At 40.1% G+C, this 24,563-nt stretch overlaps 1 protein-coding gene across 9 annotated transcripts in view; it reads right to left on the bottom strand.

The window, feature by feature from the left end:
* nfix (nuclear factor I X) overlaps positions 1-24,563 on the bottom strand; it is a 303,800-nt gene that overhangs the window by 245,439 nt on the left and 33,798 nt on the right. The window contains exon 1 of one of the 9 annotated variants that reach the window (XM_016991146.2): positions 22,902-23,058. The exons of the other annotated variants lie outside the window; for them this stretch is intronic. The gene's annotated coding sequence lies outside the window, so the exon portion shown is untranslated. Of the gene's footprint in view, positions 1-22,901; positions 23,059-24,563 lie in introns of those variants that run through there. 9 annotated transcript variants of the gene reach the window in all.

Below are 24,563 nucleotides of genomic sequence, written 5' to 3' on the forward strand. Positions count from 1 at the left end.
GAGACTTTTTTCTCAAATGACAAATCAAGCAACCAAAAAAGGAGGAGTAGGGAATTAGAAAGAGCAGGGAGATTCCCCCCTCAACATCTCCTTTGTAAACCAAAGTCCCTGGTTGTCACAGCTGCCTGGCTTCTCCCAAACAGGGTATCTGTTCCCAGAGTCCCTGGGCCCCTCGCACCCAATGATGCCAGGCAGTGTTCCTGAAGTCAGGATGGGCACACAGCTTCCTCCCCCTCTTGCCATTCCTGGGCTGCTCACCCAGCCTTTCTCTCCACAAACACCCCAGCTTCACAAATAGAAGGGTCAGTAGGCAAAGCCTCCCCTTAATAGCATGGGGTGCATCTGGAGCCCAGGAACCCCCTTCCAAGTCCTTCCTTTCTCTTCCCCGCTCAACATCCTCTTTCCCTTTGGGGTGAAATAAAGGCAAGACCATCTGTGCAATCCCCCCCTTCCCCACCCAATCTCACTTCTCTGCCAAACCTCTGATGCCAAGGTCTGCTTCATTGTCCCCGGACCAGCCAGCTCCAAGCTGCACTCCCAGACACTGCTGGAGCCATATCTCCGCCCCACTCCCTGAGCACGGCCTTCACTGCAGCAGGAGGGGCCTTGGGCCTTTCTTTTATTTAATCTTTTTTTTATTCGGTTTGGTGGGTGAATTGAAAGCTCACATGAAAACAAATTTGGCAAGGGCTGAAGTCAGTGTAGTCTAAGACACACACATCTTAGCCAACTCGCCTCAGTCTGGAGCCATGGCATTTCCCCCAGCCTCCCTTCCTGCAAGGTTCCAGCCCTTGACCTCTTCTCTCTCCCCTCCCCATGCTCCACCACTCACAACACAACGTGAGTCTCCCTAAAAGGGAAGCCATTTTAGCAAAGCCTGGCCACATAGAAAACCGGAGAGGGCCAGAGCCAAATTGGGGTGGGAGGGGGTGGGGAGGATTTTGCCGCAGTAGAATTGCTGGCAAACATTGCTGGAGGGTGTGGAGGGGAGAGATGGCTCATTCTGCTTTGGTGCTGGGCTCCAACAAAAACTCCCCATAGCACAGAACATGGCCACCGCTTCCTCACCACATGATATAGGAAGAAGCCAACAGCCATGCCTCCAGTTACAGGGAATTTGAAAAGAGGCTGCCTGCCCAGATTGGGGTAAAGAATGGTAGTGTCTGCCTTTGCTATGGAAGGTTTTCTGTGTGAAAGTAGCATGATAGGACATAGGAGGGTCTTTCCCCATCTATGGACTTTTCTAAAGGCAGGCAGTGGAGGGAGTGGTGCTTAGCGAGGACATGAAGCTTCGGGATTGTTTTCAATTAGCCTTATAAATTGCTTTACAAAGATGGACATGAATGCAAGGATGTTGTTAGGCCCAATGGCCATGGATTAAGAACTGTGCTCTCTAACACTGGAAATTTCTATGGTTTTCATCACATAAGGAACCCAATTGGGACAATACATGCATTGGAAAGTTCATTCTTTCCTATATAAGCAAGCTCAAGTATACCTCAAACAAGGGTGTAACCTGACCAGGGCCCAGGATTAACCTTGGAAAAATTGCATTTAGAATGTCTCAACCAGCATGCCACTAATGATGCATGGTAGAGGATTCTGAAAAGTACAGTCCAAAATTAACCTTTGTTGGCTCAGATAGACATCCTATTTGAAGAATTCAGGTGAAGCTTGCACAAGACATACACATTTGTGGTCTTTGTGACTTCAGTTTGCACACTCATCATTGTAATGCTATCTAAGCTCTGTGAGATGGATGCACTGAAGGAGATATTCTTAATGTGGACAGGTATTTTATTCCTCTGAAATGTGGAGGAAACTAGGAAGGGGAATTAAAATCCCTTGATGTATGCAACATTTCACAAAAACAAACCAATACACATGTGGCCAAGCAACAACCAAGCTAGAAAAGGTTACAATTGTTTTTAATGAGGAAGAAAACACAAGTTAAGAGAGCCTGCAGCAGATTGCTTTTGTCTGAGCTTAATGGGAAAAGTAAGATTCCAGGCCCTACTTTTCTCTTCCCCAAGCTTTTGGATTGCTGAGTGGGGAGTATGGAAATGATTAGCTACAAAATTGTTGATGGTGGGAATGCTACGTACTGAGGTATGGCAGGTTCAGTCCCACCACTGAACAAAGTGAGGCGGCTATCTTAGGCAGAAGATTTGGGGTATCATGAAAGGGCAGAGACCTATAACAATTGGCCGTTGTTTTTTTTACTGTCAGAGAAGACAAATGGTGGTTGTTGGGTGGCTTTTGGGGGTGGGATCAAGAGGAGCCATTTGCTGCTCAGTTTCAAGCAGAAGGTCTCCTTGATTTGTGCCAGCTACTTTTAAAGAACAGTCAACAGGACATAATGGACAGCAGACTGCCAACATCTTTCATATCTCCTTACAAATGTATCTCCTTACAAATAAAATTACACTGATGTTGACAATTTATTATTATTATTATTATTATTATTATTATTATTATTATTATTTATTTCCATTCCTTCTATCATCTTTGCATATTTTAATAATCAGTTGCCACTGAATTTTATAAAGTAAGCATTAAAAGGTAGCCATTTTAGTCTTGCAGCAAAATATAACAAAATCTTGAAAACAGTGATATCTTCATTGGCCACTCAAAATGCACAAAACACTTCCTGCAAACTTTAAAAGCTCACTGGTTCCTTCATCAGGAAAAAGATGTCAGAAAATCATGCAGGAAAAGAAGAATGACAATGGCAGAATCACAGGCCTGCATTTGGTATCAGATGTTGCTTCTGTTGTAATTCATCTGTTCTGGAGGGATTTCATTGCAGGTGTTTTGGCAGGCCAATACAGACAGTGAATATAATGCAGCTGTGGACAGCAAAGCAGCAGGTATCTGTCAAGTATCAGTCAGGGGTTGGACTGGATGGCCCGTGAGGTCTCTTCCAACTCTATGATTCTACGTAAGTTATAAAGCAGCAATCAGAGAAGGAACAGAGCAGGTTGTACTGCTATGTCATCTGTCAAGGTGGCCTTCTTATTCAAAATATGCAATTCCCAACCAGACATGGAATAACGTGTTTCCAGGTTTGGTAAAGTATGTATGCACAGGAGATTCCCAGGCAGCAATAATGGTTGGGATAGTTCGGGCCTTTCAGACCTGGCACCATCACCATCTCAAAATAAGGAATATTCCTCAATCTCAGCAAATCATAGCCCCATTTTAAAAAAAAAACCTCTAGTGAGAATCTAAAAAATCACTATGTCCAGCAAACACACATGCACACTCCACAGTAAAAAAAATAGCAGGAACCAGTCCAATAACAGGGCTCAAACAGACATGGATATGATCACAGCCTACAAAAACAACAGAGTTCTGTGTGAGCTCAGTTTCTTCAGACCAGTCTGGAAAAGCTCCTACACAATAATAAAAGTCCAGATAAAAGAGGTGATTTGTCTTGGATTTCAAAGGCAAAATATTTCAGTTTTTGCAAAAGCCAGAATCTTCTCTCAGATATTGTAAATGTCTTATGGATCCCTTTTAACATTTGTTGAGAAGGGAAAGGAAGTAAAGCTTATCTCTAAGGGCTCATCCAGACTGGTCTAAAGAAAGGTGAATCCACATGATATAGCTCATTGCTTGGTTGTTGCCAATTCTCTGTCCGCTTATTCAATTATTTATGTTCACATTGATTTCTGGGATCTGCATTAAGGTTCGCCCATTAGGGTTTTTGAAAATCTGGAATATGGTCTTACTGGTGGGATTCTATGATTTGAAGGGAAGTGTTCTCTTCTTAGATTTTTTAAAACTCAGAGTTATGGCGCAAGTATAGTGTCACAGATGCCCTATAGCACTATAATTCTTCTTTCAATAGAGAAGGAAACATAAAAATAAGAGGGAAAAACAGGTTGGGATAAAATGTTGTAACTAGCACAAGCCTGAGACAATAAAAGATGTTGTTTGAATATTTTCAAAACATGCAAAAACTGCAGCAAAACATCCACAACCACTTGAAACATTTGCCCAGTCTGGAAGAGCCCCAACACTATGCTCCCCCCACTCTTACCTATAACAAATCTGGGAAAGGTCAGTTTCCCCTTGGCTAAGGACAAACAATAATTCAAAGTTCCATCTTTTTCATGTGGGTACTATATTTTATAAGTACTATAATCAGTAATTATTATTATAATTGCTATTTTACATTAGCAGTACTAGTAGTATTTCTAGTAGTGCTAGTAGTAGATTTTCCAGTTCTTGCTTAAAGGGCTCCAGATGCCCCTAACAAATCTGAACAAGTGATGCTGTTACTGCTACTGCCATTGAGAATATTATTTATTTCACAGAAATACTGTGGCTTTTCCTATGAAACAGACACCCCCATCATGCTATAATACCTTATAGCCTCAAAGAAGCACAATACAAGGTACAATTCTCAGTTGCAGAACCACCTAATTCATCCAATTTACATATCCTCTATTTTCTCCCACAAGGGAATCCTCCAATGGAGCAACATGCTCTTTGAGGAATACAATCTTTGCCTCTCTCCCTCCAATCAGTCACTCCTTCTCCCCAGGGCTGGCTATCTCAAAACCTGATTTAGCTAATGACCAAACAAACACTTATGCAACCCAACCAATGAGTTGGTGAATGGGTCATAAGTTAAGTTGGCCTCATCTCTCTTACCTTTGATTCCTTTCTCACCTCTTTTGGCTCCCAATTCTGCAAGTTAACCTCCAGTATACGCAACGATTTATATCTTATAATTATTAAAATGAACAAGGAATCTCAAAAGTCCCCGGGTAAGCTTTGAACTGCCCCATGTTTATACATAGTCTCTTGCCAACTGCCACATCATCATTTCCTGCCCCCCCTCCTCCTCACTTGTTGGGGCTTGGACTTGCATTTAAACAGACCATCTTGGTAGATTGGTAGGAGTAACTGCCTTGGTTCTGAACCCTTTGCAACCATCCCATCATTGTTTTCCATAAACCATTGTAGAAAACAGCATTCACATCCAGAACATACAATCAGCCCTCCACATTCACCAGGGTTATGGGCACAAGACCAATATATAAGCTAAACATTGCAAATTTTAAACATTGCTAATTTTGTTTTACCTGAGAGAACACCTTTCCAGGAACCTCTAGGTCAGTGATTCTCAACCTGGGGTCCCCAGATGATTTTGACCTACAACTCCCAGAAATCCCAGCCAATTTACTAGCTGTTAGGATTTCTGGGAGTTGAAGGCCAAAACATCTGGGGACTCACAGGTTGAGAACCACTGCTCTAGGTCCTTTAGCATGAGTCTATAGGTAAAGGTAAAGGTTTCCCCTGATGTTAAGTCCAGTCGTTTCCAACTCTGGGGGTTGGTGCTCATCTCCATTTCTAAGCCGAAGAGCCGGCATTGTCCATAGACACCTTCAAGGTCATGTGGCCAGCATGACTGCATGGAATGCAAATTCAAATGGAAGGTGACCATAAAGTCACACACAGTACAATCTAAGAATCCTAGAGGGACGAATAATCAGATGCGCAAAAATCAGACCCATAAACGTGGAAGGTCAATTGTGATTAAGAAATAAATAGATTCCTACACACAAGTAAATCTGCCCTTTTTTGGGGGGGGGGGATAATGTAGATGACATATCAAAATGCATCTAGAACATCATTTGAAAAAAATGTGGCTGAGAAAGGATATTATAAGTTCATAGTGCCTTCCAGGTGTTCAAAACATCTATGAATTTCAGGAAATATGGCCAATGGCCAGGGACTACAGGAATTGCAGTCCAAACCCTGTGGAGGGCATTAATTTATAAACTCTGTTCACCCAAAAGCGTCAGAGAATGTGATATTGGATATAGGAAATGGGTTGCTACGATTTTCAGCTTTAAAAAAGTTTCTAACACTTAAGGATAATTTTGAAAGTGTCTCCAGTTGACAGAATCTCAGAAATTAGAAGGGTATCTTCTAACTGAACATGGTTAAAAGTCATTTCTGTACCCTGTGCAAACCTCTTTGACATGACCATTGAAAACTAGAGAAACCAAAATGAACCATGCAAAATTAATCTGGGATGCTTGGCATATTGGAAATGGACCAACCTACCCCTCAAGCACAACAGCTTGCAGTGGCTTCAGAACACATATCTAGCATAATATAGGATAGTAAATGAAAGCAAAATCGCTATGTTAAGAGTAATGCACTCATAATACTGGGGCTAGGGCTATGGATTCGCTCATTTGCTTTCAGGATATTTTCATTCTTGCCTCACTTTTAATATGCAGTCACCTAGTATATACAGCATCCTTGATTAAAACCTTGGGGAAATGATGCTGACTATATAAAAACATAAGGTTGGGTATTAAATCTGGAACCTGAGTCCTTCTCTACATACAACACCTATGCCAGAGTTTACAACTGTCTAGAATTGTAAAATTCATATGGCTTTTTTTGGATTACAGCTCCCAGTCACCCAGCCAGCATGGCCACTGGCTAACTAGGAATTCTGGGAGATGTAGTCCAAAAAGTAACTTTTCAGAACTTTGCTTCTGCTATTGCAGAAATACTATGTGAGGCTGACCACTCCTGAATTTTTTTTATGGCATCACAAAATACTGAATGCCCTGGAGCCATCTCATTCATGGCAGTATAAATTCTGGTGGGGCCAGAGGTTAAAGTGATGGAGTTAACACTGACATTAGAGGTAAAAAGAGACTCCTGGGATATTACACAGATGCCTGATGGTACCTAAATACACACCAGGGCGAGGCATACATATTGCAAATAAATAGTCAGGTTCACATACTTTTAGGTTTTCTTATCACACATGAAATAGTATCACTCCACAGCCTCTGCTTTAACTAAAAATTTCACCCTTCAAATACAAACAACAAATCAGTCAACTTTCCCACAGACCAGCAAAATACTTCCCTGAATTAATAAAAAAAAGGTTGCAAATGTTCCCAAGGAAGGCCAACCACAGTGACCACCAATGACATCTGTGACTGAGTAACTGCACTTGCATAGATGAGGGAACTCAAAGCAAAAGCTTCTCCAGAACATTTGTAACGCATGGGTTGGTATGCAACATTAAACAAGACAAGGCACTTTTCAAATATCTGGGGCACAGATTATTTAGGGCAGGAGTGGGGAAATTTCAGTCAAGAGAACCTGGAGCTGCCCAGCCATTGACACATTGTATCACTTCATACTGGGCGAGAGCTACCTGGCTTTGAAGGGCAGAGAAGATTGGCTTCAGCAAACTTACATTTACCTCTCAATGCAGTATCTAACTTCACATAGAGGTTGGGAAAGGATCTTTGGAGTCATTGTGGCAGGGAGAAAAAGACAAAGCCCTTGCCTTGTTGTAGTGTGCCTTCCATTCATTTCTGATTTATTGCCTTAAAATGAACCTACCATGGAGTTTCTTGACAAGATTTGTTCAGAGGCATTTCTCCTTGCCTTCCTTTGAGACTGAGAGAGTATGATTTTCTCAAGGTTACACTGTGGTTGAGTGGGGGTTCGAACCAGGTTTCTGGAATTGTAGTTCAGTGCTCACCCTACTGGCTCACTGAAGTCTATACTGTATTACAGTAGTTGTAAAAATTAGGAAAGAACTTAAACCCCTAAATCTATTGTACTGCAGAATGATACTTGGAATACCATGTAAGGTTCCACGTACCTAATCTAAAACAGTATTGTATAGTGTGTTGTCGAAGGCTTTCATGGCTGGAATCACAGGATTGTTGTGTGTTTTCTGGGCTGTATGGCCATGTTCTATGGCAGGCATCCTCAGAGGTTGTGAGCAGGCCTGTAGTGAGGGGGCGGTTTTAGGGGTTCAACCCCCCCCCAAAATTTTTCAGGTTATAAAAAAAAACCTGGTTTACTCATGAATTTTAACTGGTTAACCAAATCCCCATGCTAAGTCTATGAGACACAAAACATTAAGAGTCCCTCCAGGCACTATCTCAAGCAGATATTGACAGGTTTGTAGCGGGGAGGGGTGTGTGCAAGGGGTTAAACCCCCCCCCCCCCGAAATTTTCAACCCCCCCCCCCCCCCCGAATTTTTTTTCTGGCTACGGCCCTGGTTGTAAGGTATATAATATAATAGACCTCACAACCTCTGAGGATTCCTGCCATAGATGTGGGCAAAATGTCAGGAGATAATGGCCATACAGCCCAGAAAACACACAACAACCCAGTATTGTACAGTTTTTACTCAAAAAGAACAATGAGGGATGTGTTTGTTGAGGACCCTTCCTCCAGCTTTATTGTTTGGATTTCATTTTCATTAAGAAAAAAGGTGCAATGGGTGTGGGCACAAGATAGATTTAGAAAGGTATAAACATTGTGAAACCAAAAGCGAGCAGAGTGGAAATGGCTGCTCATACAGCCCTCCGACAGTGGTGGAGAAAAGCTGGGCAAAGAGGAAGAGAAACAACAGGGTTTGGATTTTCTATGAGTATCACCCTAGGTCTTGGGGCAGAGAAATCACATAGACAGCAAAATGTCTCAATAGCAGGGTAGCAATGGGTTTTTCCCCATTTGTAGATGCTCAGAGGACGCATGATACAGGGGCAGAATTCTGAGGGCCTGGACTTTACAAGAGACCAGACCCCTAACAACTTAGAGAAAGAAATAAAACAGTACAAAATAAATGTTGCTATCCCAACAGACTGAGATATTACCTATTATGACTGTTGCTAAATATCAGCATATCTAGGAATCCTGAAAGCTCAAGCAATTATTTGCTATAGTTCAGACATAGCAAAGCGTACCCTTGAGGCCCAGGGCCCTAGTAATAGACCACCGCGCACAGAACTACTAGGACCAGTTCATATTTGCTCAACAAGCATTTCTTACAGTTTGCTTAGTTAAATTTGTGTTGTAAGATAATTTAGGGAGGGGGGGGGGGGAGGTCTGATTATCTTCTGTCCTGGGCCTAGGGCCATCTCTCAGCAGTCCTGACACTAAAAGCCGTGAACTATCCATTCAGCAGCAAAAGAAAACACTTCTTCCCACAACACATAATTAATTCTACTTTGCTGCAGGTTTTACTTTGATTTTATATGCTTTAGTGTTTTAATTTTGCTGCTGCTTTTATTAGAAAAAAACTTGATATTTTTAATGTCTCTAGTTACTCTTTTTTTATCTGTATTTTACACACTACATGTACACTACTTCAAACATGTTGGTCATCAAGCAGTTTAAAAGTATAGTAAATATGACCACAGAACCACTCCTGGTAGGTAAATGCAATAAAATTAAAAGAAAAAGCCTTCTGAAAAATAAATTTTCCAGTTATGGTTGTGCTACCAAAGAATTTGGGTCAGTTTAAATCAGTCTATGAAATCCTGTTCTAACCTCATTACCCATTTTCTACCGGCTCTCCAAATTCCCATTATCTATCTACCTCATCCCATTTAGATCATGAATGCACAGCTCCATCCAGGGCCATAGCCAGAAAAAAAATTCGGGGGGGGGGGGGGGGTATTGAAACTTCTTTTTAGCAAATCATGAAGACTAGTTCCATAACGCAAGGTAATTTAGAAATCAGGCTTCATCGATAAACTTCAGTGGACACTCAAGACACATAAACTTCAGTGGACACTCATGGGGATTTGGTTAATCAGGTGAAATGCAGATATTTGATCTAGATCGGGACCTTGTTAACAGCTTGTTTATTTTAATTTCTGTTGTACTGCAGCTTGTATGTCGTATGTCTATGTGTTAAATATTTTGATACGGCCAATGGGCTAATCAATAAAATGTGTTGTTGTTGTTGATTTAGTTAATCAATTAAAATTCATGAGTAAATCAAGTTTTAAAAAAAAAACTGAAAATTTTCAGGGAGGGGGCTTGAAACCCTACTCCCCCTCCCACCTTGGCTACAATCTTGGCTCCATCCATTCCAACAGCAGGTGGGAAGGGGAAGAGAAAAGTCAACATTCAAATTGCTTTTGAATGTGGTAATAAGATACTTTTAAAAAAAACCCAACAACAGCCCTAGTTTTTTTGCAGGTTTCCTATAGCCATCAATGATCATTTTGAACATAAATGTAAAATTAGTGGCCTTTTTGCTCTACACAATCACAGTGCTATGATTTTACTGTAATTACCATGGAATCATCATGTGAAAACTTGGGATTTGCAGTTTAGGGAGGGGCACTTAAAATCCTCACTAGAGAACAAAAACCCCCAAAATTCCACAGAATGCAGTCATGGTTGTTAAAAGGGGGAACCATGGTGCTATAATTATAAGTGTGAATGCCCTCCAATTGTCTGGATTTGCATGCTCTCAAACTGATCAGGCAGGGAGAATCCTAATTAGTCCTCTCATGTTCCATTTTTTTTCAGTTGCTCTTAAAATGTCCCAGTTTTTATCTCTTCCTCTGTCTTTGCCCCTATCTTTTGTGCTCAATGCATCAGAAGAAGATATGAGCAAAGGTGGGGTGGAATCGTGCCCTTTTTGGAAGGTTCAGGCAAACAGGAAACTGCCACAACCTCTCTTTCCTTATTCATATCTTTTGCGATCTTGAACACAGTCTGATATTGCTTTGCCTGGTTTTCAGCTGTGAAATCTTGGAAGGGTATAGCAGAGAGGTCTGATAATAATGAATCATAGAATCATAGAATAGTAGAGTTGGAAGAGACCTCATGGGCCATCCAGTCCAACCCCCTGCCAAGAAGCAGGAAATCGCATTCAAAGCACCTCTGACATATGGCCATCCAGCCTCTGCTTAAAAGCCTCCAAAGAAGGAGCCTCCACCACAGCCCGGGGGAGAGAGTTCCAGTGCCGAACAGCCCTCACAGTGAGGAAGTTCTTCCTGATGTTCAGGTGGAATCTCCTTTCCTGTAGTTTGAAGCCGTTGCTCCATGTCCTAGTCTGCAGGGCAGCAGAAAGGAAGCTTGCTCCCGCCTCCCTATGACTTCCCCTCACATATTTGTACATGGCTATCATGTCTCCTCTCAGCCTTCTCTTCTGCAGGCTAAACATGCCCAGTTCTTTAAGCCGCTCCTCATAGGGCTTGTTCTCCAGACGCTTGATAATTTTAGTTGATTGTTCTCCAGACGCTTGATAAGTTTAGTTTAATTTTGTGAATCTCCTACCTCCTTGATGGTCTTTCCAAAACTCCCTGTCTTGTTCTATCCATGTTTCGATCCTATCCTTTTCTCTGTTCTTACTTCATTCTTTTCACTCTGCAGCCTCAAAGTTCCACTCCTTTAGACACTTCTAGGCAGAAGACAGCCTTCAGGGTTTTGCATTAAGGAGGCAAAAATTTCAGTTTGATTCCCAATTGTCCAAGGGCATCAATAAAACCACTCTGCCCCACTCAGTTACACTGCAAACGTGAGTCAGTTGTGTGTTTATCTCCTTCTGCATGGATCGTTGGATCACTTGAGCTTTGCTACTTAAATTCCTAGGATCAGAATTCTGGAATTCACAGTGCATGTCTTTTGCACCAGGCTCCTGTTAGTGGTTTCCAGCATTCAAGTAAAAACAGCGTGGTTTCTGCACTGTTCTGGAGTTTGGCTCAATTAGTACCTGGGCCTATTTGTGCTGCTTCTCAGTAATCTCCCTCTTCTCCAACAAAATAAACGTTTCTCCTCCTAAATCTCTTTCCCTGAATGAGGACTCGAAAGAGTTACAGCATGGCCTATGGTTGGGAGATTCTGGGCGTTGTAATAAAATAAATTTTTTAAAAAAACATTATCCAGGGGTTCCATAATCCTTCTGGAGCAGGAATGGGCCATTGAGTGAGACGACTGCTTGAAAAACAATTGAGAGTCTAATTTACCTTAAAGACTAACACATTGATTGTAATATTATCTTTTTGAAACTATGGCCCAGTACTTTCATCTGAACTGGGCTGTACCATAGGATACTTGTTAGTTTTGTTGCAACAATCTAGCTTAGGCACTTTCCCCTCAAATTCTTCCAGCTGCTTGAATAAACATTTTCTGCAACTGTGGACACAAGCTGAACTAGGGCAGTGAACACACATCAACCTAGTCTATACGATTCTGAGAACAACCGTCCTAAAATGTAGCTTTGGTCTCTTGTCAAGATGGTTGTGTGCACTTCTCTACCTTGAAAGACCCCTTGGTAGTTAGCTAGAGAAGCATAAAAGCTTGGTTCAAATACAACATGGAGTGCAGTTCCTTTCCACAACATAAAAAAATGCCTAAAACACTTGTTAGGGTCAACCATGAGGAATCAACTAGCATCAAATTAGATCATGAATATTTCTGCTTATATATCATTTACCATCAAATCCATCAATAGTAATAGGTGACTCCCAAAAACTATATATGTGTCTGTACTACACACTACACTTGGCAGTTGGATTAAGTGACCCTTGTGGTCTCTTCCAACTCTATGATTCTATGCCCAGCACTTTCTTTCTCTTTTAGTGATATTATACCAGGATATCATCATCCTCCAGGGTCTATATACTCTACAGGCACCAGCTCCATCTGATCTCTATCCGTTTGGGTTAGTATTTGGATGGGACCACTAGGTGTTGTTGGCTGTATTTCAGAAGAAGGAATTGGCAAAACCACTTTCAAATATTAATTGCCTAAGAAAACTTTATGATATTCATGAATTCACAACACACAACCTGAAGGCACAAATGCATGCACACATAATCCTCCAAATCTGTCTTCACCAGTTGTTATAGAGCAAAGTCAGGATGAGTTTTTTAAGTCAGCTCCCATATTTGCAAAGGCCAAGATCAGGAAGGACTATATTTCAGGTATATTGCCTGAAAGCCTTCCATGGTTCACATCTTGAGAAACTGAGGTTGGTGCTGAAGGTTTAAGATCAGTGTCTTAATCATCAGAAAAGGATTTGGCTAATATATTACATCGATGTATATCTCCAATCCAGCCTTGGCCAAATAGAGAAACCACAAGAAAATGAGCCAAACTACCATGGAAACTTCATAACAGTATTATAGTTGAATTGGATGCATGATTATCTTCAGTTCTATAAATTATTCTAGAACAGACACTTTCACTAACATTGGTCTTTCCTGTAACAGATCAGCATTATCTCTGTCTCCACCCTCTAATCGATAAACACTTGCAAGGACTCAAATATTATGTGGTGCTATCAAGGCAAGATTTGGGGAAAGATGCCCAGGCCTGATTTAACAGAATGAGAGCTTCCTCAACTTAGCAGGACTTGCTTACAACACTTTGAAGGAAATGAAGAAAGGGTGATGTGGTGGTGGCTGGAAGGCCACTAATTCAAAGTCTAGAGTTGCCTAACTGCGTGGAGTTAGGAAAACGTGGAGGCAGTGACTGACTTTGTATTTCTAGGTGTGAAAATTACTGCAGATGCAGACTCCAGCTAGGAAATCAGAAGACGTTTACTTCTTGGGAGGAGAGCAATGACCAACCTTCATAAAATAAGAGTAGAGACATTAGACTGGCAATGAAGGTCCATATAGTTAAAGCAATGGTATTCCCCATAGTAACCAATAGATGTGAAAGCTGGACCATAAAGAAGGCTGAGTAAAGGAAGATAGACGCTTTTGAACTATGATGTTGGAGGAAAATTCTGAGAGTGCCTTGGACTGCAAGAAGATCAAAGCAGTCCAGGAAATAAAGCCCAACTGCTCACTGGAAGGAAGGATATTAGAGACAAAGATGAAATACTTTGGCCTCATCATGAGAAGACAGGAAAGATTAGAGACTGATGATGGGGAAAAGGGAAGGAAAAAGGAAGGGGGGCCGACCAAGGGCAAGATGGATGGATGTTATCCTTGAAGTGACTGGCTTGACCTTAAAGGAGCTGGGGGTGGAGACAGCCAACAGGAAGCTCTGGTGGGCTGATCAATGAGGTCACAAAGAGTCGGAAATGACAGAACAAATGAACAAAAAATACTCCACTCCCCCCCCCCCCCAAGTATTGGGAATACACATAAAAACATATAATAGGTAAATATTAAAACAGAATTAAAGTAATTCAGTTTTAAAACAATCCAATTTAAATATAATTAAGAAATAAATAAAAACCTCTTGAAAACAATTCAGCAAAAAATGCAGCCTGTCTGAATAAAAGGGTTTTAGCTTGTCACTGAAAGGACCAGAGGTAGGGGACCTCCCTGGGAAGGGAATTTCCAAGTTCAGCCACCAAGAAGGCCCTCTTCAGACAGAGTACTCATAACTCAAGGGTTGTGTATAATTTTTAGTTAAAACAGTGTTCCCTTTCCCAATATTTTGGGGCTCAATTTTTCCCTACTTCATTGCAGTCTTCCCCTTCCACACATCCCATAGAAACCAATAGATGATGGCAAGGATCCCTTTTTGTGAGGATGGAATACACAAAATGTGAACCAGAGGAGAAAAATACCCCTCTCCTGCATATGCGTACGTGGACACCTCCTGCATTATGGAACACATCACTGCTGTTTCAAATGTTAAAAGACAGCATCAATTCACAAGTTTATAGTATATCACTTGGCACAATGAGAAAATTGCGTGCCTGCCAGATTCTATACTGGAGTGAAAAGGGAACCTGATTCAGACTCATCCCGCAGCCAACATATGGAAAATATTCCAGTCCTCCTCTTTCCCCCTATTCCCCTTCCAAATTTTTATTTTATAGAGAGAGAGCAAGGGTGGGGAGAGAAAGCTACATGGAGGCAGCACAGGAACAATCCCAGGATACAGAAATGGATGGCCAAACAAAGGAAGCAAAGGCAGACTTGGCAGATTGTCCTTCTCCAGTGCCCCAAGAGAAGGGTGAGATGGGGTTGTACCATGCTTATGGGGAAAGGTCAGAGAAAGACCATGAGGAAAAAGAGCCAGCTGCACACCGGGAAACCAGCTCAAGAAAAACAGATAGGAGCAGAATCAGCCAAACTATACAACCAACCTAAATGGCATAGAACCTGAGTGATGTGATCTCAGCAGTGCTGGTTTTATGCACAAGCTAGCTAGAAAAGCTAGAGTTCCGAATAGGGTATGGAACTATGCCATTTTGCAGATGTCGATTTGCAATTCCCATCAGTCTTAGCACAGCCAACAGGGATGAATACTGGGAGTTGCAGTTTGACGTCAACTGGAGAGGTACACAATGGTCATTTCTTGATTCAGTGACCCACAAAGAGGGCTTAAAGACAAAAGACTCCCCCCCCCCCCCCCAATCCACATTAAAATAAATTTCAAGTTGTATCTAACATACATTTCTGGGGCAACATCATAGCTCCACCTAAATGTAACATAGCTAAAACCATGTCTTCATGCAGTCCTGCTTCTTGGGATTCTTTACAAGAGGCAGTATATTATCAGCAAAAATGAGTAGAAAAGGCATTTCAGGATCTTCTAAATATGATTGAGAGGGCTCTCAGCAGGCAACTTAGATATCACAGGGCAAGCAGCTGATGTAGCAAAGTACTTGAGATACCTTTTGTGTAACAAAGTATAGAGCTTAGCTGCCATTCACTACTATTCTTGAGTGCAAGCAGAGACACTCCTCTCCTGTTGTGTGAGTCTCTGCAAGAAGAGGCTAAGGGGAAACCAGTAATGGGATATATAAAACAAGCTAGCTATTTATGCTCACAGATGGGCTGTGTGTACTGTAAAGCTATCAGCACATTGTTGTTGTTGCTGAAAATGGAATTATTCCTGGTTATACAGTTTGCTAGCTACTGATGCGTGTTTTGGGCCTTCAGTGAGCTAATATGATATGTTCCAAGGGATGACACGATTTTTGTAAACATGCTATTGTGATCCTATTTACATCAATGTAATATTGTTGTTGTGGGGGGGGGGGGTAAGGGGATGGGAAAGCCTTCAACAATACGTTTTTGTTGTTGTTGTTGTTGTTGAAAAATGGGGAAAGCCCTAATAATGGCAATTTTCTAAAATCGTCCAAATCTGTGGTCATAAACAGATGTATATTTTTGTTCTATACTATATCATCAAATTGCTTACAATTTCAGCTGTTTGAATACAATTCAGAATTTAAAACAATAAATATAATTCAAACAGACCAAATATCTTTTTAGCATGTTAAAACAACTTGAAGCTATACAGTTCAGATACCTTTTGGAGGGAAAATAAATTAGGGCCCGCAGGCTTTAATAAAAAGCTGTGTTTTCAGTTGGTACCAGAGTGAACTAGATGACATGTCAACCCGACTGTTACTGCATACTATTCATATTTTAGTATTTGATCCATGCTATTGTCAATTCAGCATCAGCATTGCCACTTACTGTGTCTGCTATGATTCAGGCCCCATAAAAGGTTGTAAATTCTGCATTTTAAATTTAAAAGCAAAAGCTAACGTCTTCACATCTTCTTCACCCGTCTGTTCCATTCTCTTTATTGCTATCACCATTGTCTTGCTATGAGAAATAGGCATGAACTCTAGAATAAGGGGCAGATAATCTCCCCCATTGCCATGACATGGCAAAATTGGGCCACCCAGATTCCCATGAAACTTCCCAAGACTTATAAATCAAAAGAGTACAAAATGACCAACCACTAACAAACATTACATCAGCAATCTAAGCTGAATCCGTCCAGAAGTAATAAAGACTGCATACAGTCTACCCCATTCACTCTTACTTTGGAGTAAGAAACACTAAGCACATAGAGGTCACTTCTAAACATACATTGTGCTTGTAAGAATCTCCCTATTAAAGATGATTGAATCATAATGGAAATGTGCCTTCCTCCTACAGGTACCTGTAAGTAGGCAAAATTAATAATATCCTACCTGCCTGCCAACACTGAGGGTCTCTCCATTTTAAAATGTTACAGGATGCCTAGGTGAAGAAGGATCAAAACTGCAATAGGCAAAGGAATAGGGAAACCAAGGGGTAGGCAAGAAATGTGGATTGTTACACTGTGTTCCCTGGCTGTCTTGACTGAGAAATTAGTAAAGTGCCCCCCAAATGAATGGACATATATGTCAAAGTCATTTCCAATTTTGGGTTTCCTGCCACTTCCTTACATTTCTTCCAAATTTCTAAATTTGTATCAAATGCCCCATTGACACTGCCATATAATGCAATTTCATAATGAAATGTAACAGCATTGAACTGCAATTGATGGGATTGTAGACTCATATAATCCAGTTCAAGGAAGCTAAACTGCATGATGAAATTGCATCATATGGCAGTATAGATGGGCCTAAAAGCCCACATAGCCATATAACCCAGGATATCAAGGTAGAATAACCCACAATACCTGCTTTGAACTGGGTTATCTGAGTCCACACTGCCATATATTCCAGTTCAAAGCAGATAATGTGGTATTTTATTCAGCTGTGTGGAAGGGGCCTTAGAGACAATCTCCTGTGTGTCTCCTTATCACACTTTGTCACCTGTGAGTCATCTTTCCGGGGAGTATGGAGAAAGAGTCCTGTGTCTTTCTAGCAAAAATGGAGAAGGCCCCAAAAGTTTGGCTTCAGTTTTTGAAGCACAAGCTATTCTCTAAAAGCAAAGCAGAATTGTTTTTAAACAATGGCTTGGTTTGATTGGGAGAGCAGAAACTTTTAAAGCAAGATATCTGTTTTAATACTTTAGCATTTATGGATCTGTACAGATCAAAATAGGCGCCAGTGTAGCCAGAAACTTCCTCCCAACTGTGAGTTTCTGACATACAAGCCTGGCCATGAATCCAACATAGATTTTCACACAAACCCTATCCATGCCAAACACACACCTAAGTTTCCAGGTGGCTGGAATATTATTGTACCGTTGTAAAAAGGACAAGTATCATATAACATAGTGTATTGTGCACCATTTTAATGTGTGAAATATATCAGTGTTACCTATATATTTTGAACCTCTAAAATTCTGCCTTTAAAATTAAAAAAAAGGGAAAAAGGTTAAAATTGACTTCCTGCTTTCCCATCAAAAGACATATTAAATGTAATGTTGTCATCCCGCCATCTTACTTAAAGATAAGCTCTCAATTTCTACCCTCGATACTATTATACTCAGTCTCCAAATCCCTCAAGTGAACTTACATTTTCTTTCTTTTTAGTAAGCCATAAAATGTTACTTATCATTTAGAAAAGTGTCTCTTGATTTTTTTTTCTTTTATCAAACAGACAATATGTTTTGAAAAGTCCACTAAAAACTTGAAACAGTGCTAATTGTGATGGTGGGATTTATGACTGTCACAAAAGTTAGCCAATCAGCACTCCTCTACACAATCAGTTTGTGTTGAAATAAAAATAAAGCATACAATGTGGGGCCAAAACAGGCTAAGTTGCAGGCTCAACACGCAAGCTTTGTATTCTTTGTACATTATTTTAAAAGACATATTTCTAAAGCAGTTTTCAATGTTACCTGCCGGGTGTTTGAGGAAGTGAAATGTTTTGAGACTACTCTATGATTCAATGATTCTGCTCAAAGGTAAATGAATGTTGTCATAGGGATATTGGTAAGGGTAAAGGTTTTCCCCTGATATTAAATCTAGTCGTGTCCAACTCTGAGGGTTGGTGCTTATCTCCATTTCTAAGCCGAAGAGCCAGCACTGTCCATAGACACCTCCAAGGTCAAGTGGCCAGCATAACTGCATGGACCACCATTACCTTCCCGCCAGAACAGTACCTATTGATCTACTCACATTTGCATGTTTTCGAATTGCTAGGTTGGCAGAAGATAGTGCTAACAACGGGAGCTCATCCCTCTTCCTGGATTCAAACTGCCGACCTTTCGGTCAGCAAGTTCAGCAGCTCAGCGGTTTAACGCACTGCGCCACCAGGGGCTCCAGGATACTGGTCGTTGTGTCTAAATGGCACACAGGGAGTACTTTGTCACATAAAGGAAACAATCTTGATAGAGATTGGAAAATTGTCCATCTTGCTTGCTCATGTGCTTGAACTTCTTAAACCTCAAATTCTTTCCATTGGGAAATATGAAGAAATTTGCAAATGTTGGTAAATTAGTCAAAAAATTAGCTAACGTTAAATCCTCATCCATTTGTGCCAGTCTAGCGCAAGAGCTTCAATCTTTTTCAGCACTGGACGAACAAGGACGTATCTGCTTGCAATTAAAAGCAGTGTCTCTTGGTGAAGCATCCAAACCTCTGAATGAAGTAATCCATCAGTTTTAATTTCTCCGACATGCATACCTTTTTAAATCTTATGTTCTTTTCTTCTGAATCTGAAGAAATCTGTGACTTAAACTGGTTCCATATTCAGTAAACAATGAAATGTGAGTCTCAGTCACTCTGTTGCACAGAGATGCTGACAAGGCCAGCCTGGCCTCACAAGCAATCCAAGTAATGCTGATGAGGGGTGCATCTATACTGTAGAATTTATGCAGTTTGACACTTTAATTGTCATGGCTCGATCCTGGGAGATAGTATCTTGGTGAGGCACTTTAAATTTTATTTTTATGTTGAATTTTTCTGGTCTTTTGTCTTTAGGCCCTCTTTATGAGTTACAAAAAGTAACAATTATATACCTCTTTAGTTGCTGTCAAACTACAGCTCCCAGTATTCCTCACTGTCGGCTGGTCTACGACTGATGGGAATTGCAGTTTGACAACATCTGCAAGATAGCACAGTTCCATACCCTGCTCTTAATTCTAGCTTTCCTAGCTAGCTTTGGCAGAGAAAACGTGCAAAATTACAATTCCCACAGCAGTAAAAGTGTTGTAAAACTCCATTAAGTCAACTGTGTAGATGCACCTAAAGTAACATTCAATCTGTGCCTCTCAGATCAGTGATGTTCCAAAAACAAACGCATCTACCGTGATGGATTCTGCAACCCATTTCTTCTTTTACTGAACTCAGCTGGTGGGACTGAAAAGGCGTTTCAGACTTCTGAAGACGAAGCAACTGCAACTCCCTTCTACTTCTCTTTACATTTGGGTCCAATCCACCCTGGGATGGGCAGTGATTTTGCCAAAAACACAGTTTCCATCAGAAACATGCCAGATCTTTTAATCTCAAGTGATTCCATGCACACAGTTTTGTAAGGTCTAGTCGCATACATTTGGATTCACGAACCTGAGTTTGCTTGCTTTTTAAAGGATCTGTTTCAGGTCTCTAAGTTTATGGACATTCTGTCCCTGCTCACAGAAAACCAATGTCCTGCAGGTGGATCTCCCATCTTCCTCAAGATCAATTATCCCCTTATCACACTTCATCTCTTTGCCTGGCTGCCTCTGTTTCATTTTTTACTTGCCATTATGCTATTTCTTTGCTGGGCATAAAGGAGACCACTGAAATTGCCAGCTTCAAATATCAAGCAGAAATGCAAATTATGCACAAGTTTGATATACAGATTGCTGAATATGAAGGCCAGAGTATATGAATGAAGAAAACAGACCTTCAAATGCATTCCTAGATGGTCCCCTCCTGCCCCACAAAATTTATATAATTTTTATTTCCTTATTGAATATTTTGATGCTGTTCAGGGTTGTACTGATATGAGGGTATTTGTTGAAGAGAGCCATGATTTCAACACAGCCCACAACTGTATAGAATGAAGTATACCACAAGTGATCCTGGAACCTCTCTCTTCTTTCAGAAAGAAGCAGATAAGTAAGGTTTTGTTTTCCTGCTACATCATCTGTAATGTTATCAATTCGAAGTGAACTTAATCAGAACATTTTTTAAAAAATGTTAAAGTTACAAATTATAGTTTTTTTCCAGAGGATTGTATTAAGACTCCAGCTTTTGTCATGTAACTTTTAAGATTCAGGAATGACTGAATCAGTTTAGTGCTTTACAATATCACTGTTTCCAAAGGGAAGACATTAGCACTTTTATAAATCTCTTAAAAACATCAGAAAGACATAAAAGAAAAGAATTTGGGATAGACTTTTCACCCAATGCATTTTTCCTTTTTAACACTGATATTCCATAAAATCACTGATGTTTATTGATTTTGTATGAAAGTATTTTATAGGTACTTATTTCGTAAAGCAGGAACTATTTATTTTAATTTCATTTTTCTTAATAAGGCCTCAGATGGTTTAGGAAGTAGTAAAATTAAACTATAGATTTATAATTAAATGATAATTATTTAGCATGCTGGCTTCTGAAGCACCTTTGTTCAAATGTAAATTCCTGGTCAGTCATTGTGATCAGAAAACTTGAGCACCTATCAGTAGTACCTTTTAAAATTTGGGTACATGATCTGCAATCCCAGCCTCTAGTTCCTTTTAGCTAAAGATTCTGCAGGTTCAGCTCCTCTTCCTTCTGCACAGTTTGAGCTGATGTCTTCTGCCATTCACCTGCCTTTGACTCGCAGCAGAGAAGGAAGCCGCAGTTACTGCCATGGCGTGAAGCTATGGACCTTGCGAACAAGGAATGGGGCTAGTTATTATTATGAGCTTCAAATAATATGCGGCAATTGACCTCATACTCTGTGAGGCCTGCATGCTTCAATACTTTTGGAACAGTATTTGACCATGATCTGGTTTGCTGAAAAGATCAGGTTTGTTGAAACCACCGCTCTCTCCCCACTCTCGCTTCGAGGCCGCCAGTTCCTATTTAATGAATCCAGAAATATTGAAAAAGAGCAAGCATATGTTTGTTTTTCAGTTTTGCATTTACAGTCAGGAGTTGAACATTTCTGGATAGCTTGCAGCGAATATTTCTGTTCTACCAAAGGAGGAGTGAGAGGAAAAAATGCCAAACAATTCAATTTCAATTATACGACGATCAGACTATACTAACCATGTACTTTTATACTCAACTGAAAACTCATGAGCAGCAGTACTTAGGTCCCTGTCTAGATTTATTCAGATCTTTTCACAAAATTACCCAGATCAAGAGCTCTGCCGTTGCCTTTCAGTCTGCACAATAATTGCCCATCTCAGATAATCCTGAGATTACATAAAGTATAGCAAGGAAATTTCTTCAGGCATTTTGTACATTGCTGCTCTTGCTCCATCAAGAGCACAGCTACTGAAATTTAATACAAGCTTTTTCGTTCTCTTGAATTTTTTTCCTCCAGAAATCCTCCACGCCACTACAATGGAAGTCAGCTAAGAGATTTCCTTTTATTAGAGCTTTACAATATTTCAACCAACAACTGTTGGTGAGTTTTCAGATTTCTTCTTTTTAAGATTGTCTGCTTCCCTTCCTTTCTAAAATGATTAAATAACTTATTTTTAAAGTCACATTGCATATTTTTAAAGGTTAAAAAAAATCTTACCATAACATTCACTGGGAAGCGAAACATTGTGCCAGCCCTGAAATGAATGCGATCTGTGCAAGGGCTCAGTCAGCCTTTGCCAACCTCCCCTTCGTTTCTACAATCCTGGCACAAGACAGCATCCTGGTGGATGGTGCCCTTCGCTTCTTTGTCATTTCTCTCTCATTTCAGACTCTTTAAATTTTCTTTATACAGGGATTTCTTTTTTTCTGCAACTATAAAACTTTTTGATAATTCCCCCCTCTAACAGCGATATTAAGCAACTGAGAATAAATCTATGTAAGAAGGATATGGAATTGAAACAGTGCTATGTTAAAGCTGAGGTCTTGCCAGTGGAAAAACACTCTATAAAACGTGAAATTTCATAATGGAGAAAATTCATTTCAGAAGACGACATCTCATTTCTAGCATTTGACATGTGAAAAAGTAAAGGGGAAAATAATTACAGGTTGTCATGTTCAACTTTTATCAGAAAACTGCAGACATTAGCAAACATATATTAATTTAACATTGAAATATTTTAGAAATACATTTCACTCGTAAATCACTATATTGATATTCCAAATTAGATTTGATAGATCAATAAGACTAAAACCTGAAATTTTATTCACTTTTACAAAATAACATCAGTCAGGTAAGCTTCATCTAAAGTAATGGCATTTTCCCTCCTGTAAACCAAAGATAATGTTTTTCCCTGCCACGAATCATTCCCCAACATGTATAACTTTGGCTTATTTTTTAAAGAAAGAAATGCAAAAATCTACTAGCTTTTCTTACCAGAGCCAAAAGAAGTCCTCTTTCCCAAGCTGACTCCACCACCACACTGTTATGGTTCAAAAACAAAGACTGGATTTGCTGGAAGCTGTTTCTACCCAGAAGCTGCTACGCAAAAAGTCGCTGGTATTCTCCAAACTGCTGGTTGCTAAAATATTGCCAAGTGCTGGCAAGGGGGGGGGGGGGCACAGAGGAGGTTTTTCCACTGTGTTAAATGTCCTAGTCTCTGAAAATTCCTTGGAGGTGTTTTATGCACAACGAGCACAAAAAAATAAATAAAGGGGGCAGGAGACTCCTCCTGAAAGTCAGTACTGAAAATACACAGGCAAACACACACTTAATAGATATATGGGGAAATAACTGAATCCAAACTAATGTTTCATATTGAATTTTCACTCCTGCATTATGAAACCCACACTCACCTTTGCCTGCATCCTAATTCATGCTTTTGTTAGACTTAATTCCAAACATACTTACTAGAAACAGAATTTCTCTCTCTTCTAAAATGGAAAAGATGCCTATGTTTACAATTCCCCTGTGTTAATTAAGATGTACACATATAAAATCAATTGTTTGCAGAAAATTAGAATAATTTCTTCTTTAAAAAACCAATTCAGATGGATGGCAAAAGTCAAGCACAAAACTAAACTTAAAACCACTTCAGAAGTTATTCTAAGAACAACCAGAATTCTGAAAGAAGCCAGTGATGCAAAATGTCATGCAATTTCCTATCAGAGGAAATAATACTTTACTGGCACTGTTTGTACCAAGTGGACCTCACAAGCATCTCCCTTAACAAGCCATTTGCTTTTTGAGTACAGCAATTGCCTTTCTCCTGTCCACATCACAAGCCTGAGACCAGGAGCAATAATGCTGCAGATATGAATGCAGTGACCATGGGAAGGGATGGGGTTGAACAAGGCAACAACTAGTTGCCTATTGGAAGGACTAAGGAAACATCTATGCAGCTCTTTGGTTGGGATTATAGACCCAATGCACCCTATGGTCAGGATAGCAAATTTGGCATAGTGCACATGGTGGGGTATTACCGTAGGTATCAAGCAAGGCCCGGAACACTGGGGAGCAGGGATACATGTATTATGTCATCTAAATAGGAAAACTTGATATGCGGTTTAGAAGCTTGAGAAACAAAATGGTAGGAAGGCTTTGGAATCTGGAACTTGGCATGTTTGCAACTGGAGAGTCTGCTACATTTCAATCAAACTGGAATATCAGGAAAAATGGCTCTGACCAAGAGGTGCTAAGGTTAGAGAAGCTGGTAAGAGGAGATGGGTAAGACATTTAACAAAGATTATTATTATTATTATTATTATTATTATTATTATTATTATTATTAAGTGCATATACAAACATACATCCTACCTTTTCCTCCTAAGACTTAAGAAGGCTTACAAAAGTTAGAACAATTACAGCTAAAAGGATAATCATGTAAAATTAAAATAACTTTCAACAAAATTACAAACAATTAATGGCACATCCACTGAAGAAGAAAACAAGAAATATATACAGCTTAGTTGTACTTCCAGTTGCTTCTGTACATGTCAAATTTTACTGGAAACCACTCAAAGCCTCGAGGACTGGGAACAAAATCTAAATGGATAATATATTGCACGCCATGTTGTATTAATATGTAATAATGCATAT

The sequence above is a fragment of the Anolis carolinensis genome, chromosome 2 (assembly GCF_035594765.1).
Source record: "Anolis carolinensis isolate JA03-04 chromosome 2, rAnoCar3.1.pri, whole genome shotgun sequence".
Classification (NCBI taxonomy): Eukaryota; Metazoa; Chordata; class Lepidosauria; order Squamata; family Dactyloidae; genus Anolis; species Anolis carolinensis.